Source organism: Palaemon carinicauda, chromosome 30, assembly GCF_036898095.1.
Source record: "Palaemon carinicauda isolate YSFRI2023 chromosome 30, ASM3689809v2, whole genome shotgun sequence".
In the NCBI taxonomy this organism is placed as follows: Eukaryota; Metazoa; Arthropoda; class Malacostraca; order Decapoda; family Palaemonidae; genus Palaemon; species Palaemon carinicauda.
In genome coordinates, this window is record NC_090754.1 from 32,234,316 (window position 1) to 32,248,470 (window position 14,155).

The window sequence follows — 14,155 nt, forward strand, 5'->3', positions numbered from 1 at the left end:
GGCTTATCTCTCATTCTAGTTCATCTAGAATTGTTTCTTACACTAGTTAATTCTTTTTTGTCTCTAGTTCACCTGGCACTCACAATTCTAGTTTCTCTCTCTAAACTGACTTTTTTCTATCTCTAGTTTATGTAGCACTCTCTAACCCATTCTAGTCTTTTTCTCGATGTCACCTGGCTCACCCACTATTCTAGTTCATTAATCTCTCTAAACTGGCTTATCTCTTTTCTTTAGTAGACCGGGCAAACTCACCATTCTAGTTTCTCTCGTTTGTACACACCCATTCTAGTTAGTTTATAAACTGGCTTGGTCATCTCTCTCAAGTTCATCTAGCACTATCTCTAACCCATTTTAGTCTTTATCTCTAGTTCACTTTGGCATTTTCTATTCTAGTTTCTCTGAACTGATCTCTCTCCGTCTGTCTCTGTCTCTCAATCTCAGTCTTGGTCTCTCTATTAACAGTAACCACAACAATAAAACTTGAATATCATTAAACGTAATATCATCAACTACGAGAATAAGAGGAGGCAGGAATAACTCGTGATCGTATCAAAACGGAAAACGGGAAATCCACCTCTCTTACTCGAGCTTAATAAAGAAAACGAGAGAAGGGGTAACTCATAACTGGAGAAACAGAAAACGAGCACTCTATGCTCACGCTCTCAAGGTTACATAATAACTAACATCACACAATAAAATAAGAAAAATAATAAATTTGACTGCTTTTTTCTTAGTAATTGTAACCAAGAACGAAGAATAACGACAACGTAACAAATAAACAAAGATATAGTCTAAAACGAGCACCTTCCTGAGGTGTGACATAACTATAACAAAGACTAAATTGCTATTCTTCGTAGGTCCAAATTGGACTTGCTAGCAAATAAATACCATAGTAAAAACCAATAAAAATAATGATAAAAAATTGGTCATAAAACGTAAGTGATATAACCTAGATGACAGAGTACCAGATGGGCAAAAATAACTTGAAAACCTACCGAAGCGAACACCCAAGATGGCTGCCGATACCGAGGCAGGCCAACCGCTTCCAAAATATAATCCACAATACTGGAAAAGGAACAAATGCCCGGTACTGAAATAAACTGTCAAAACAAACTATGGTACTTAACACTGGTAAAGGTGAAGTAGCAACGTCAGTCATGTTGAATTAACGACAATCACTTCCGAAAATCACTGGGCAAAAACTTATCAACTTTGCGGACAAGTCCAAATCAGAAGGATGACCTGGAGAGCGCGAGTAGTAGGTGTCGGTGGCGTAGCCCAACTGTATTCTCTAGGGCCTGTCACGGCCCTCCCCTTTGATGAAGGGATTATCTAAATGGAAGACAGCCTGTGAATAGTGGTTTCCACACGCCCTTGATAAATACACGACACCAACAAGGTGTTCGCGCGAGGGTTGTAACCTCTGCATTCCATGCTTTTATCTTTCTCTAGTATATTATAAAAGTGTAAGAAGGACCCTTTTCACCGGCCGTCACAGGTCTCTCCCCAGAAATAGATTTTTCTTCGTCAAAATCCCTTTTCTTATGTCAAAATCGGTTTTTTTTGGGCTCAAGCCATGTCGTCCTGATGGAAGTGTACCAGAGAAATGCCTAGAACTTGGTAGGAGGCCTTGAAGAGAGGTTCCAATACCAAAATGCGCCAACCGGATTACTCTGTCAAAGCATAGGTATCAATCTCAAAAATCTATTCCAGAACAATGAAGAAGCTATATTGACAATTAAGGAACAAATACTCATCAATATAATTAAAACAAGCATGTTCAGGAAGGATATTAATAAAGAGGCCCACTAACTTTATTGCCACTAAATTAATAATAGGACTTATTAAAGGCATGTAAAAGTTCACAGAATTTTATTCACAAGTATCAGTGCAGAGAATAATAAGTAAACAACATTACCAGCATATAGAAAATGTGTTTGCACCAAATAATACATCCCCACCATACCCAGACAGAAGGTAACATTAGGGAACAGAAAAACATAAGGAACCGTAGGGAACTCATGACAAGATAAACTCATTAATAAAGACAAGACCATATATGTACAACAAAATTAATGGAACTATAGTCTAATCAACATTTAGACAGGTAGTCCATAGCACTGAAGGTATAACATGTCGGAGAGACAAGTGAACCTGAAAAGTAAATGATTAATTGCATTTTTCTGTGTTCCTGAAACAAAAACTCGGTTTACTCATTGTAAATAAGCTGGAGGAGTGCCCTAGGATGCACTGTGGGCTACGTCGATGCAGCGGGTTTGATAACACTTCCCGCCAATTGCTTCAGATAATGCCCGAAGAAAACCCAAGTGGACTTCCAACCAGTATATGCTTGCAGTCCTACAAAGGACATACACTGGAAAAGGTTCAAGGAGGAAGCCACTTCCCTTGGGTCATGACCCGATGGCATACTAGGCGGGTCCGCTCTTCGTATAAAGTAAGTAAATTTTACTCAACTGTTTCAGCGACAAATGCGACCCTACTGTTTCCACACTTTAAAACACTACACTGGACACAGGGAAGGATCACCTGGTAAGGAACTTTTTTTCCGTGGACTTCAACGTTTAAAGGCAGTTGATTGTTAGCTAGAAAAGTGGGATCAGGGTATAAATTAACCTCACCATTATCCACAAATTCAATGTGGCCCTCGTCTCTAGAAAGCTTCACAATGCCACTAACCTGAGCACCGGAAGCCATCGCAATTAAAAAGATGGCCGAGTGAGATCACGAATAGATGCTGTTGGATTGTCTATGTCCGAAGTGAATTGCAAAACTTTGTCCAAAGACCGAGAGATAGGCTTCGGTGGAGCCAACGGCCGCAGCTTTGCACAAGCCTTCGGAATTTTGTTGGGGCTTGGCCAGACTAAGCGCGATGAGCAGGAAGAGGTTCCCGCGCCAAATTGAAACATAACGTATCTTATGCACATGGCCAGACAAGACGAGCGGGAAACCGCAAACCGCTGCAGTTGCCGCCAACCTATGTTAAATGTTAAAAAATACCGTGGCGGCTTCGCACGTTTTCACCCAAGACCAGGATATTTCTTATCAGTTCCGAAGTTGCACGCTTTCAGGCGGTCGTGTTTACAGCCATGGTTACGGAAGAATTTATTAGGGAGGTGTTCTAGAGGAGAGCAATATGGGATCCTCGTCATCCATTACATAAAAATAACTAGAGGAGAGCAATATGGGATCCTCGTCATCCATTACATAAAAATAACCTTGTGTTAAAAAAACATTGGGAAGATATGGGGAATCAACTGCAAATGGATGAATATGCCTTTTTGTGTATTACAATCTGTTTATTAGAAAGCACCACTACTTAATTACATGAAGAGAGTGAGTGTGTGTGTGTGTGTGTGTGTGTGTGTGTGTGTGTGTGAAGTAGGGAAATTTCAAAAGAAACTCCTGTATGTGTTTAAACATTATATTTATATGCCAATACTAGTATAATTTTAGGCCCTGCTGCTTCCTCCGGTGCCTTAGATGACCGCGGAGGTAGCAGCAGTAGGGGAGTCAGCATTATGAAGCTTCATCTGTGGTGGAAATGTGGGAGGTTGGGCTGTGGCACCCTAGCAGTACCAGCTGAACTCGGTTGAGTCCCTGATTAGGCTGAAGGAACATAGAGAGTAGAGGTCCCCTTTTTGTTTTGTTCCATTGTTGGTGTCGGCTACCCCCCAAAATTGGGGGAAGTGCCTTGGTATATGGATGGATGGACTAGTATAATTTTACAATTAAAAGTGACAATGAATTGTTATGAACTTTATGCCATATCTAAAGTAATTATATTGCCTGGTAAAGCTAAATCATTTTGCCATGTAACTCTTCCAACTCCATTGAAATAATTACATAGGGCTTTCCTGATATTTAAAGCACCACTTAGTAGACGTCTTGCACATGCTTGGTAGTAGAGGGGCGAAACCTGAAAATTGCTTTTTCAAAATAATTTTCTGTTACAAGCCGACATCCACCATATTTTGTTAGAATATGATGTTCTGCATTCAGTAAGGGTGGATGACACTTGAGATTTTTCCAAAAAGGGCCAAAATTAACCCTTTTTAGCGAATACGCGATTTGAAAAAACGACGAAAAAGCTGAAGCCTCTTTTAGGAAACACACTGTAACTTAACCATCTTGTATGCTATACATGATTATGATACCTCATTTTGTAGCTTATGATAACACCTTTACAATGAAATAAACAAATATGAAGGATTTGGAAATTAAGGGTCCTGATAAGGTCAAAGGTCACGTGATTACCTATTTTGGGGGTATTCAATATTCTTGACCTCACATATCATACTTTGCTCGCATATATTTCTATAAAGATGGTTTTAATCTTAAGAGGACATCCTTAGGCATTTTTTAAAAGGAAAAGGGTCTTTCAATTCCTTCTTACCTAAATTTTATGAGGGATTGAATTTCGACCCTTTTTTGGGAAATCACTAAAATCGTTGAAAATAGTGTTCTGACTACTTTGTTGTGATAATAATTGCTGTTATTATATAGGCCTATATAAGAAGCTTTGTGTTAAAAATAAAGTCTTAGAGATGTAGAATAAAGGGTACATGCAGTTAAAAAAGGGGTCAAAGGTCATGTTCATCATGGATTACATAATTTCACGGTATACACCACATGTAGTGAAATTCTCCCCTAAATCTAACCCCAACCACAACCCTAATCTTGTCAGGCCTAATCCTGGTGGCCTAATGCTATGGACCACATGTTGCTCAATGTTTAGTAGTCTTGTTTGCACATAGATGGCAGCATTATGAAGTCTTTTGTTTTAAGATGGTGGATGACTTTCACTCTCTCAATTGTGACAAATTCATCTTTTCCCGTCTCAACGATCACTGATTAAGCAAGGCAAGTTTGATCTCATAATATAGTAAACCACAGTGCATAGTAGGGGTCGCTTGATGTAAGTGATGCATGTCTAATTCATGTGGCAATTAGAAACTAGTGAAATGTATTGCAAAATGTGCTTCCTAGGGACCATCTCATAATCAATAACATGTTTGTGTGTGCATGTTTTGTTTAAAGGATTAAAACTTTCGTCAGTCATGCTTACTTAAATCATGTGACTGCTATAAATCTACTGATGTACAGCCTATTAATATACCATATGGTTCTTGCACTCAAAATTATTTTTCCCAGCAATTTGGGAGGGGGCATCGCAAAAGTTATATGTCATCTTTACTTTATCCCCACATCCCTAATGTGACTTCTGAAGCTAAACTATATTATTTCAGACCATGGAGCCAGTTGCTGCAATAGAAAGTCTTAAACGCCAGCGCATAGAGAACATTTCGCTCGACAAATGTATTATCTGCCAAAAAGGAAGTGTAGATGCTTTACGTAAGATTGGCAGAGGTGACCTTTAAAATGTTTAACCTCCATGTAGATGATGATATCTATGATGAATGGTGTCACCTAGAGTCTGGCCCTACTCGCCTTAAAAGAGACGAAGATGATGTTCAGAAGATAATGGAAGAATTCAAAAGATTTGGTGTATTTAGCTTCAGTGAAGAACATCACGAGGACCTAGTTTGCCTGACAACAAAAGACGTTGTTCCAGAAGAAATTACAAGGGATATAATGAAAGCCCCAATAATCGGAATGTCACTACTGGAATCCTTTGTAGCCACCAGACTTCTTGAAAAGTCAAAGGACTTCTATGGAAAAATAGCCCGCACAAAAACTGCAGCCGTCAGCTCCATGTACAAAACTCGAGCTCCTTCAGTAGGTGGGAAACAGAAGGAAGTCAAAACCGACTGTGATCTTATTCACAGATTGTTCGTTGCTTCACAAAGTGGGAGAGAGGTAGACTTAGTCAGTATCTTACAGCATGAACTATCCCCAGTCCCAAGGGCATTTGCTGGAACAAATCGTCAACTTCATACAACAGATAGAGCTCAGCTACAGGACTTGCTGGCAAAGGATATAGAGAGCCCAGTTACACTTCCCTTGAGTGAAGCCAAAACATGCCTGCTTATCGATGGTCAAGCACTAATACAAGCTATTGGAAAGCCAGAAAATGTCAAAACCTTTGATGACCTAGGTGAAGTGTTCTACACAAACATCTTGAACCGCTTTGGTACAACATACTCACGGATTGATGTCTTGTTTGATCGGTACATTGACAATTCAATACAATCAGGTACACGCAAGAAACGAGCTGGAAAAGCAAGACCAATTAGACGTGTCTTCAGTTCAAAAGCTGTAAAAGTTCCACCCAATTGGAAATCCTTTATGAGTTTGGCTGCAAATAAAGCTGATCTAGCTGCTTTTCTATCCAGATCCCTTGTTGAGAAAGCTGAGAGAGAGCTGCCATCTGAGTACGAGCTTGTTTTAGCTGGAGGCTTTGAAGATGTCTCAGAGGTTTGGTCATCCTCAAGTCGGACTATTGATCACCTCAAATCGACACAAGAAGAGGCCGATACTCGTCTCATACTTCACGCTGAAGATGCATGTATCAATAGGTATGCAAGAGTGGTACTGGAATGCAGAGACACAGATGTGCTAGTGTTGGCACTTGGTTTCAGAGACAGGCTTCCAGCACAAATATGGATGTACACAGGTAAAACGGGTAAACGGCCATACTTTCCAGTACACAAGATAAAACTCCCCGAGGAAATTGTAAAGAACGTTATAGCTTTTCATGCAATCACAGGATGCGATAGTGTCAGTCAATTTGCAGGAAAGGGAAAGAAAACAGCGTGGAAAGTATTCATTCAGGAACCTGAAAGTTTGGAACAGCTAGGGTCTGTGGAGCTGACTCCAGAAGCAATATCAGGTGCAGAAAGATTTGCTTGCAGGCTCTATGAAAAAGATTGCGATCTCATTAATGAAGCAAGAGTAAAGATCTTTGTCCAGGGAAAGAAAACCCTTGACGCCCTTCCACCAACTAAAGATGCGCTTGACAAACATATAAGGCGCGCTAACTATCAAGCCCGTGTCTGGAAGAAAGCCTTGACATCTCCCGTGCTATCTAATGCGACAGACAGTGGTTGGATACTTGAAGATGGAATGATAAAGCCAGAACTAATGACATTAGCACCTATTCCGAAAGCTTGCACTGAGTTAGTGACCTGTTCATGCACAACTGGCTGTGGCAAGAGATGCGGTTGTGTGTGAGTGGGGCAGTGCTTGTGCGGGCTTATGTAACAATAATACAAGCGCAGAGGATGATGATACAAACTAGCTAGTCAGTGAATATGTTAGAGGTTAAGTAGTTGAACTTAAATGACTGCCTATGTGTGCATACAAGTAACTCAGTGGAAAAGCAATTTTGACTTTTAAAGCAACTTATTCATATTGGATAATTATGTAATCCGTGATGAACATGACCTTTGACCCTTTTCAACTGAAAACACCCCTTATACACTGTACTATTCTAACACAATGATTACAATAGAACAATAGCAATTAATATCACAAGTATTCAAAACATGATTTTCAACGATTTTAGGGATTTTTCCAAAAAGGGTGGAAATTCGATCCCTCATAAATATTAGGTAGAAAGGAGTTATAAGGCCCTTTTACTTTTAAAAACTGCCTAAGGACGTCCTCTTAAGATTAAAACCATCCTTATAAAAATATATGCAGGCAAAGTATGATATTTGAGGTAAAAAATATTGAATATCCCCAAAATTGGTAATCACGTGATCACTTGACCTTTGACCTAATTAGGACCCTCAATTTACATAATCTTTCATATTTTTTTTTTTTTTTTTTGTAAAGGTGTTATCCTAAGCTTCAAAATGAGGTATCATAATCATGTATAGCATACAAGTGATCGAATTACAGAGTTTTTCATAAAAAAAGTCTTCAGTGTTTTAGTCGTTTTTTTCAAATTGCGTATTCGGTAAAAAGGGTTAATTTTGGCCCTTTCCAGAAAAATCTCAAGTGTCATCCACCCTTACTGAATGCAGGACATCATATACTAACAATATATGGTATGGTGGATGCCGAGGCCTCTTTTCAGATTTCGCCCCTCTACTATGGGGGCCTTGTGTCATCTCTCCAAGTGCATGTGAAAAAACTGAGTTTTCCCCCTCCTTGTCTAAAATATAATTGTGTAATATACATACTGCTTTAACAATCAATACTGCGATGGTAACATCTGTCTCAATTTATTTAGATAATATCCTCCATTTATTTGTCAGTACACCAAAGCTACAATCTACACTTCTGTGAGTTCTTGATAGACGGTAATTATATATTCTTCTGGGGTTATCCAAGTTCCTTTGAGGAAATGGTCTCATAAGGTATGGTAACAAAGGGTATCCTTCATCAGCTATAAATGACATAGGGAACTTTCACATCAGTATCAGGAAGCATAGACGGGTCTGGAATATTAAGTTGTCCAGACTTCAAAAGTTTGTATAAATCAGATGATGTGAAAAGTCCTGAGTCACTCTTGCCTACCAACACCACCAACATCAATTTTGATAAGTTTGCCATCAGCATCTACCATTGCTTGTAGCGATATAGAGAAAAATTTTTTATAATTGTATTCAGTCGAACCGCTCCTGGCGGGACACTAAGTTTCAATATGCTTCCCAGTTTTCTGCAGTAGCAAGCCAAGCTTCCTTATTTGGATAGAGTAAATATTTATTGTTTAGAGCCTCCCAAATAGCATTGAAAGTTTCCTTTACAACTTCTGAAATAGTGCTTCTACCGCAACGAAAATGCAAAGCCAAAGATCGAAAAGATTAACCACTCGCCAGAAACCTGAAAAGGAGAAAAAAAATAAAGATTTTGGTTGTTATGATAATATATCATTTCTATTAGCAGCTCATTGTTGATCCCAATTTTTTTATATTTTTTTTTTTTTCAAACTTGTGTAGAGCTATGTTACACTTTGGTTTACTTTTATTGTATCTTTCAGATATTTCTGTTAAAAGAAAATGGAAAAACCTAAAAGACTATTATAGAAAAGAATTTAAGAAATTGGAGAAACCCAAATCAGGTGACGGAGCTTCGGAAATAGTTAAGGGTACTTGGCCTTACTTCACCCAATTGTCATTTTTGGAAGACATTTATCTGCCAGAATCTAGGAGCTCCAACTTAAGCCAACAAGAAAACAACAGGATAATGGATGATGCCCTGTCTTTAGTTGATGATGACATTGAGTCTAATGTAAGTCATGTTTCGCCATCGTTCGTGATACATGTACATAATTCTAGGACCCCTTCTCCAGCTCCCTCCCCTGACACCGGAACAACATCTCAAGATGATGGTTGGCAAACAAATCCGACGACTAATGGTTGGCGAACAAATCCGACGACTAAGAAGCGGAAGCGGCGAAGAGCAAATTTTGAATACATGCCAAGAAAAAATGAGGACCTCATTGAAATTGAAAAGCAGAAGTTGGAAATCTTAAGAAAGGAACAGGAAGAATCTGGTGATGAAGATTTGAATTTCTTCAAAAGTTTGTTGCCGTACATGAAAAAACTAAACCCCACAAAGAAGCTCCGCATAAGAATGCAAATACAAAATATTTTCTTAAAAGAAATGGAAGAGGTAGAATAGAACGAGAGGCCCTCAAGAGTGACCATCTGTGCCATACATTCGACTCCCAATCCCTACATAGATTTACAGGAGCATGATTATTGCGCATAACTTCTGATTTTATTTTTTTCTATTCATTTCAACATAATACAAGGGTTTACTTATTTTTGTTTTGATGTAATTCTCAACTAATTATGATTTCTACATTATTTTCAGGAAATAGCCTTATTTGTAGTTAGTTTTGCGATATAATCTTAAAACCCATATTTTATATTATTTTTACATACCTTAAAGTTATTACTAGTTTTTTTTCGCGAGTTAGAGGTTGTCTGTAGTTAGTCGTTTGCTTTGTGAGCATGACTCCCAATATTGCCAGCAAAGAATCAAAGGTCTGTTGTGTCATACGGCCACGGCACCAACTTGGGTTAAAATCCGTGACAATGGAAAACCAGTTCCTCTTTGACCACAGAGGAGCCACCAGAGCCCCGGTCCCTTTGAAAGATCGAAGCTTTTAAGAACCTTCATGAGGTTGAATGGTGGGAACGGGTAAATCTTCGTCCAACGATTCCCATCCATGGACATCGTGTCCATGCCCACTGGTGCTAGATCCACGTTCGGTGCTACATAGCAGGGAAGTATCTTGTTGAGACTCATCACAATCAGATCCACTTGAATGCCTAGGATTTTATCCCCCTGAAGGTGGGATGTTCACACCAAAGGATACCTCGACTCTTGTCTGTTGATGCAATGGACTATCACCTTGCTGTCGAGGACTAGACGGATATGAATGTTCAAGTGTAATTTCTTGAGGGACAAGAGGACTGCCATGGCCTCCAGAATATTGACGTGGAATTGTTGAAATTTCGAGATCAACGGCCTTGCACTTTTTTGAGTAGGTTATGCCCCCCCCCCAACGCTACTGGAGGAGGGAAGACTTTTGGCAGCGGACCATGGTCGTAGTTGCTTGCACAGGGCTCGTTACCGAGGTGAATTGTAAAGACCCTAGAACCCTCTTCTGGCGTCACCTGGTGATCATCCGCGACTTGATCAGGGACCCGACTGACGTCGCTATTCGCTTTCTCTTGGAGGGAGGAAGAGATAGGGAGTGAGACTCAAGGTTCTAACGAATCCCCAACCACTTGCTCGAGTTGGGGCCAATCTTGATTTCTCTTAAGTTGATCTGAAATCCAAGGGACTGAAGGAACCGTACAACTCGAGTGGCTGCTTCCGAGCACTCCAGTCCCGAGGGAGTCCACACTAACCAGTCGTCCAGGTACGCCTCTACTTGGCCCTTCTCCCGTAGTTGTTGTACGACTGCGTCGGTAAACTAAGTGAAAATCCTTGGAGCTATGTTGAGCCCGAATGGCATAGCTCTGAATCCATAGCCCTTTCTCTCCAGGCTGAAACCAAGGTAGGGGGAGAAGCGTCGACCTATCGAAAGATACCAATAAATGTCTAAGATCTATAGAAACGGTGAAAGCCTCCAGGGGTAATAAGGTCCGTATCTGCGAAATAGTCAACATCTGGAACCTGTCGCACTGAACAAACAGCTCTAGACGAGACAAGATGAGAATAGTTTGAGGTATGCTCGAAACCTTCTTTGCCACGCAAGATAGACGACCTTGAAATCTCATAGATCTTGTGCAACGCATAACTTCTCATCAGAAGGTCTTGTACATATTGTTCCAGATGAGGTGTTGTTTTCTGGAAGATCCTTCACTGTTTGTGTTGAGGACATGAACCTCTTCCTCCTCTGCCATCTCTATGTCCACAACCCCTGGACTTGCCTCCTCTGTCAGGTGGCCCTTGCCCCCTTTTTCTTTCTTGGGAAAATGAAAGGAAGACGACCCTTACTCATACATAGGGTTGAAGGCCGGGGACTGTGTCACCACTTATTAGGGCACAGTGATGGCGGCATGGGGAGGAGCAAACAACTTCCGATGATAGGTCTGTATGCGAGATCTCTTGGGTTGTGGGCCTCTCCCACAGGTGAACTTCCTCTTCAAGGAGATCCCCCATTTCTGGAGAAGGCTCTTGTGCTCTGTGACAGCCTTATCCGTAACTACTCACCGCCTTCTAAGGAAACAGTTTTTTTCCCCAGATGTTAGAATCGATGAGACGTTTCGGCTCGTGGCGGATGGTAGCTGTGGCAAGTACATGCTTTCTACAGGCTCCACGGGCCTGAAAGGAAGCATAAAGGTCATTTATAAAGGTGGCAAGATGAGTCTTTGCCAACAAGGAAAAGACCGAGGTATCTGTAAAATTCCAGATAATCATTTCCATGAAGCACTGCAGAGACATCGATGCTGACAACTTTTCTCTGGCCTATAGCTCAGCCTTAAGAATGTATTCGGGAATCCTGGCCAGCTTCTCATTAAACTGGTGGCCGGCCGCATCCTCATCCAGTTAAACTGGTGGCCGGCCGCATCCTCATCCAGTTTACCCTCAGCAAAAGTAAACAGGACATCAGTCCAGTGGTGGGCATCATGTGGCAAGACAAATGAGACCAGTTTGCAATCTTCCAAAGCTGGGGGAGGCTTACCCTCACTGATGGCTTTCTCCACTGCCATGTAGCCCTTCGAGGCAAAGGGGAAGACCATTTCGTTGTTTCCTTTCCTCACTGGAGTATTTTCCCTATTGGGGCACCTAGGCTTACAGCATCTTGCTTTTCCAACTAAGGTTGTAGCTTACCAAATAATAATAATAAATAATAACAATACTAATAATTAACTGTTGTTCAAATTATTAGACTAATTCAAGATAATGAATGGAGTGTAGGTTCTGCATTACAAACCTATCCCTAGTTACCTAAAAAGGTTTCGGTAATCTAAGAGACAAGATACCTAAACTTTTAGTAACATCAATCAGACTTCATTATTTTGCCATAAACTCTGGCTGAAGATGTAAAACTTGTTTGAAAACTAAGCACTGAACTACAAGCTACACAGTACAACACAACACAGAATTCTAGGTGAATATTTATCCTGAATTATACCTGCCTTATAACTGACCACCTAAATATAAATAGATTAATACATTTAACTGTCTGAATCCTGATACAGTATACCTACTGGAATATCAAATAAATAGGAATCCTATGGATTAAACTTTGAAATTATCAAAAATAATCCTGAAATCTAATGAATTTGTGTCAATATGCACAATATTAGAAACTGAATCCTGTCTTAACGGTAGTTCAATGAAGCTAAATTATTTTCTCTTTCGGTTTGCAAGCAAATCAGCATCTCTAGAGTACACCACAGAGACAAAATGCTAGTATGATCTGGATCCTTCATTTGTAAAGATATTTTGATTACACGCTTGTGTTTCCAAGAAGATTGTCTGATTGGTAAAATGGCATTTTCTTGTTTGTAGACATTTCTCAATTACACTGATCTGTGAAGTGGGAAATCAATTCAGAGCTATGGTTTAGCAAAGTACAATTTTCAAATTAGTTACAACCTAAGCCCTTCATACAAAGAATTTTCTCTGAAATCCTGTTTTGTTATAGCAGCAGTAACTTAATGTAATTAAAATCAGCTTTGTGAAGTCAAAAAGAGTTAAAGTACAACTATCAAAGACACATTATTAATGTTATCATTACCATTATCATGATTATGATTTCTTCCAATTGGGCCTGTTTATAACCAGTATCAGACCATATAAAAAGATCAAAACCTATTAGAATCTGAAGTCACCCAGCCATTCTCTGATTCAACTTAATTAGTCCAGTTACTCCCAAAAATTATGTTCCATGTTTTCAGTTAAAGATCTACTTACTGTCCTGACTGACTGAATTCCTTACATTCCTTATAAAATACCTAACCATTCTATAAAATGCACTAAAGCTGACCCACAATTATTGGCAAAATTACCAATTAACAAGAGTTGTTGCATTGATGGTGAAGGTTTCTCACTACAAATGTTTTTATAAATCGTCTAAGAATATCGAATTTTTTATAAACTAATTCTATTCCTGTGATTGCAATATGATTTTTTAAAGAATATCCAATGAGCTATTGGTAAGGACATTGTACAAACTATAGATTTGCCTTTAATTTCATCGTTTCAGTTTCATTTCCGTACCGCTCATGATTTATCAAAACTGGTATCACCATCCTGCATAAGTTTAACATTACACTGGTTCATAAAACACCTAACTGCAATACTGCTGACGAATAATTTCCTTAAAAATTTGTCGTTCCTCTCTCTCAGAGACCTTTTGGGCTGTGTATACTTTACATAGGTTCTTATTAGAGATATTCATAACTTGAAGATTCATCCAGTAACTGCAGTCGATCTTCTGAAATAGAAAAAAATAAAAAATTTTAAGTAATTTGTATTTTTCCTAACAGTACTTCCCTCTAACTACTTTCTTAGGAGTATCTGGGATCTCCTCCCTAACCGACCAAGAATTTCGCGCAGTTCCCCCTATCTCCGTTTTCCCTTATCGGGTACCTCCGTGGCGGATGGATACGTGCCGAGGCAACCCAGGGTCAGCGCGAGAGTGCGCTACTAGGTCTGTGTCGCCAGTAAGCATATGTTTAAGTACTACTTCGAACTCCTGTAAGGCACTCAGGGCAGTTTAATTCTCTGGGAATATCCACTGTAGTCATATATACCC

General features: G+C 39.7%; 1 long non-coding RNA gene and 1 pseudogene across 1 annotated transcript in view; one reads left to right on the forward strand and one right to left on the reverse strand.

Annotated features, from left to right (window-relative positions):
- Positions 1–9,642, forward strand: part of LOC137623450 (uncharacterized) — a 107,222-nt pseudogene extending 97,580 nt beyond the window's left edge.
- Positions 9,643–10,876: 1,234 nt separating this feature from the next.
- Positions 10,877–14,155, reverse strand: part of LOC137622976 (uncharacterized) — a 55,119-nt gene continuing 51,840 nt past the window's right edge. Inside the window, exons 4-5 of the long non-coding RNA XR_011040537.1 lie at positions 11,975–13,834; positions 10,877–11,942 (exon numbers count right to left, since the gene is read on the reverse strand). This is a non-coding gene — a long non-coding RNA (uncharacterized lncRNA). The remainder of the gene's footprint in view (positions 11,943–11,974; positions 13,835–14,155) is intronic.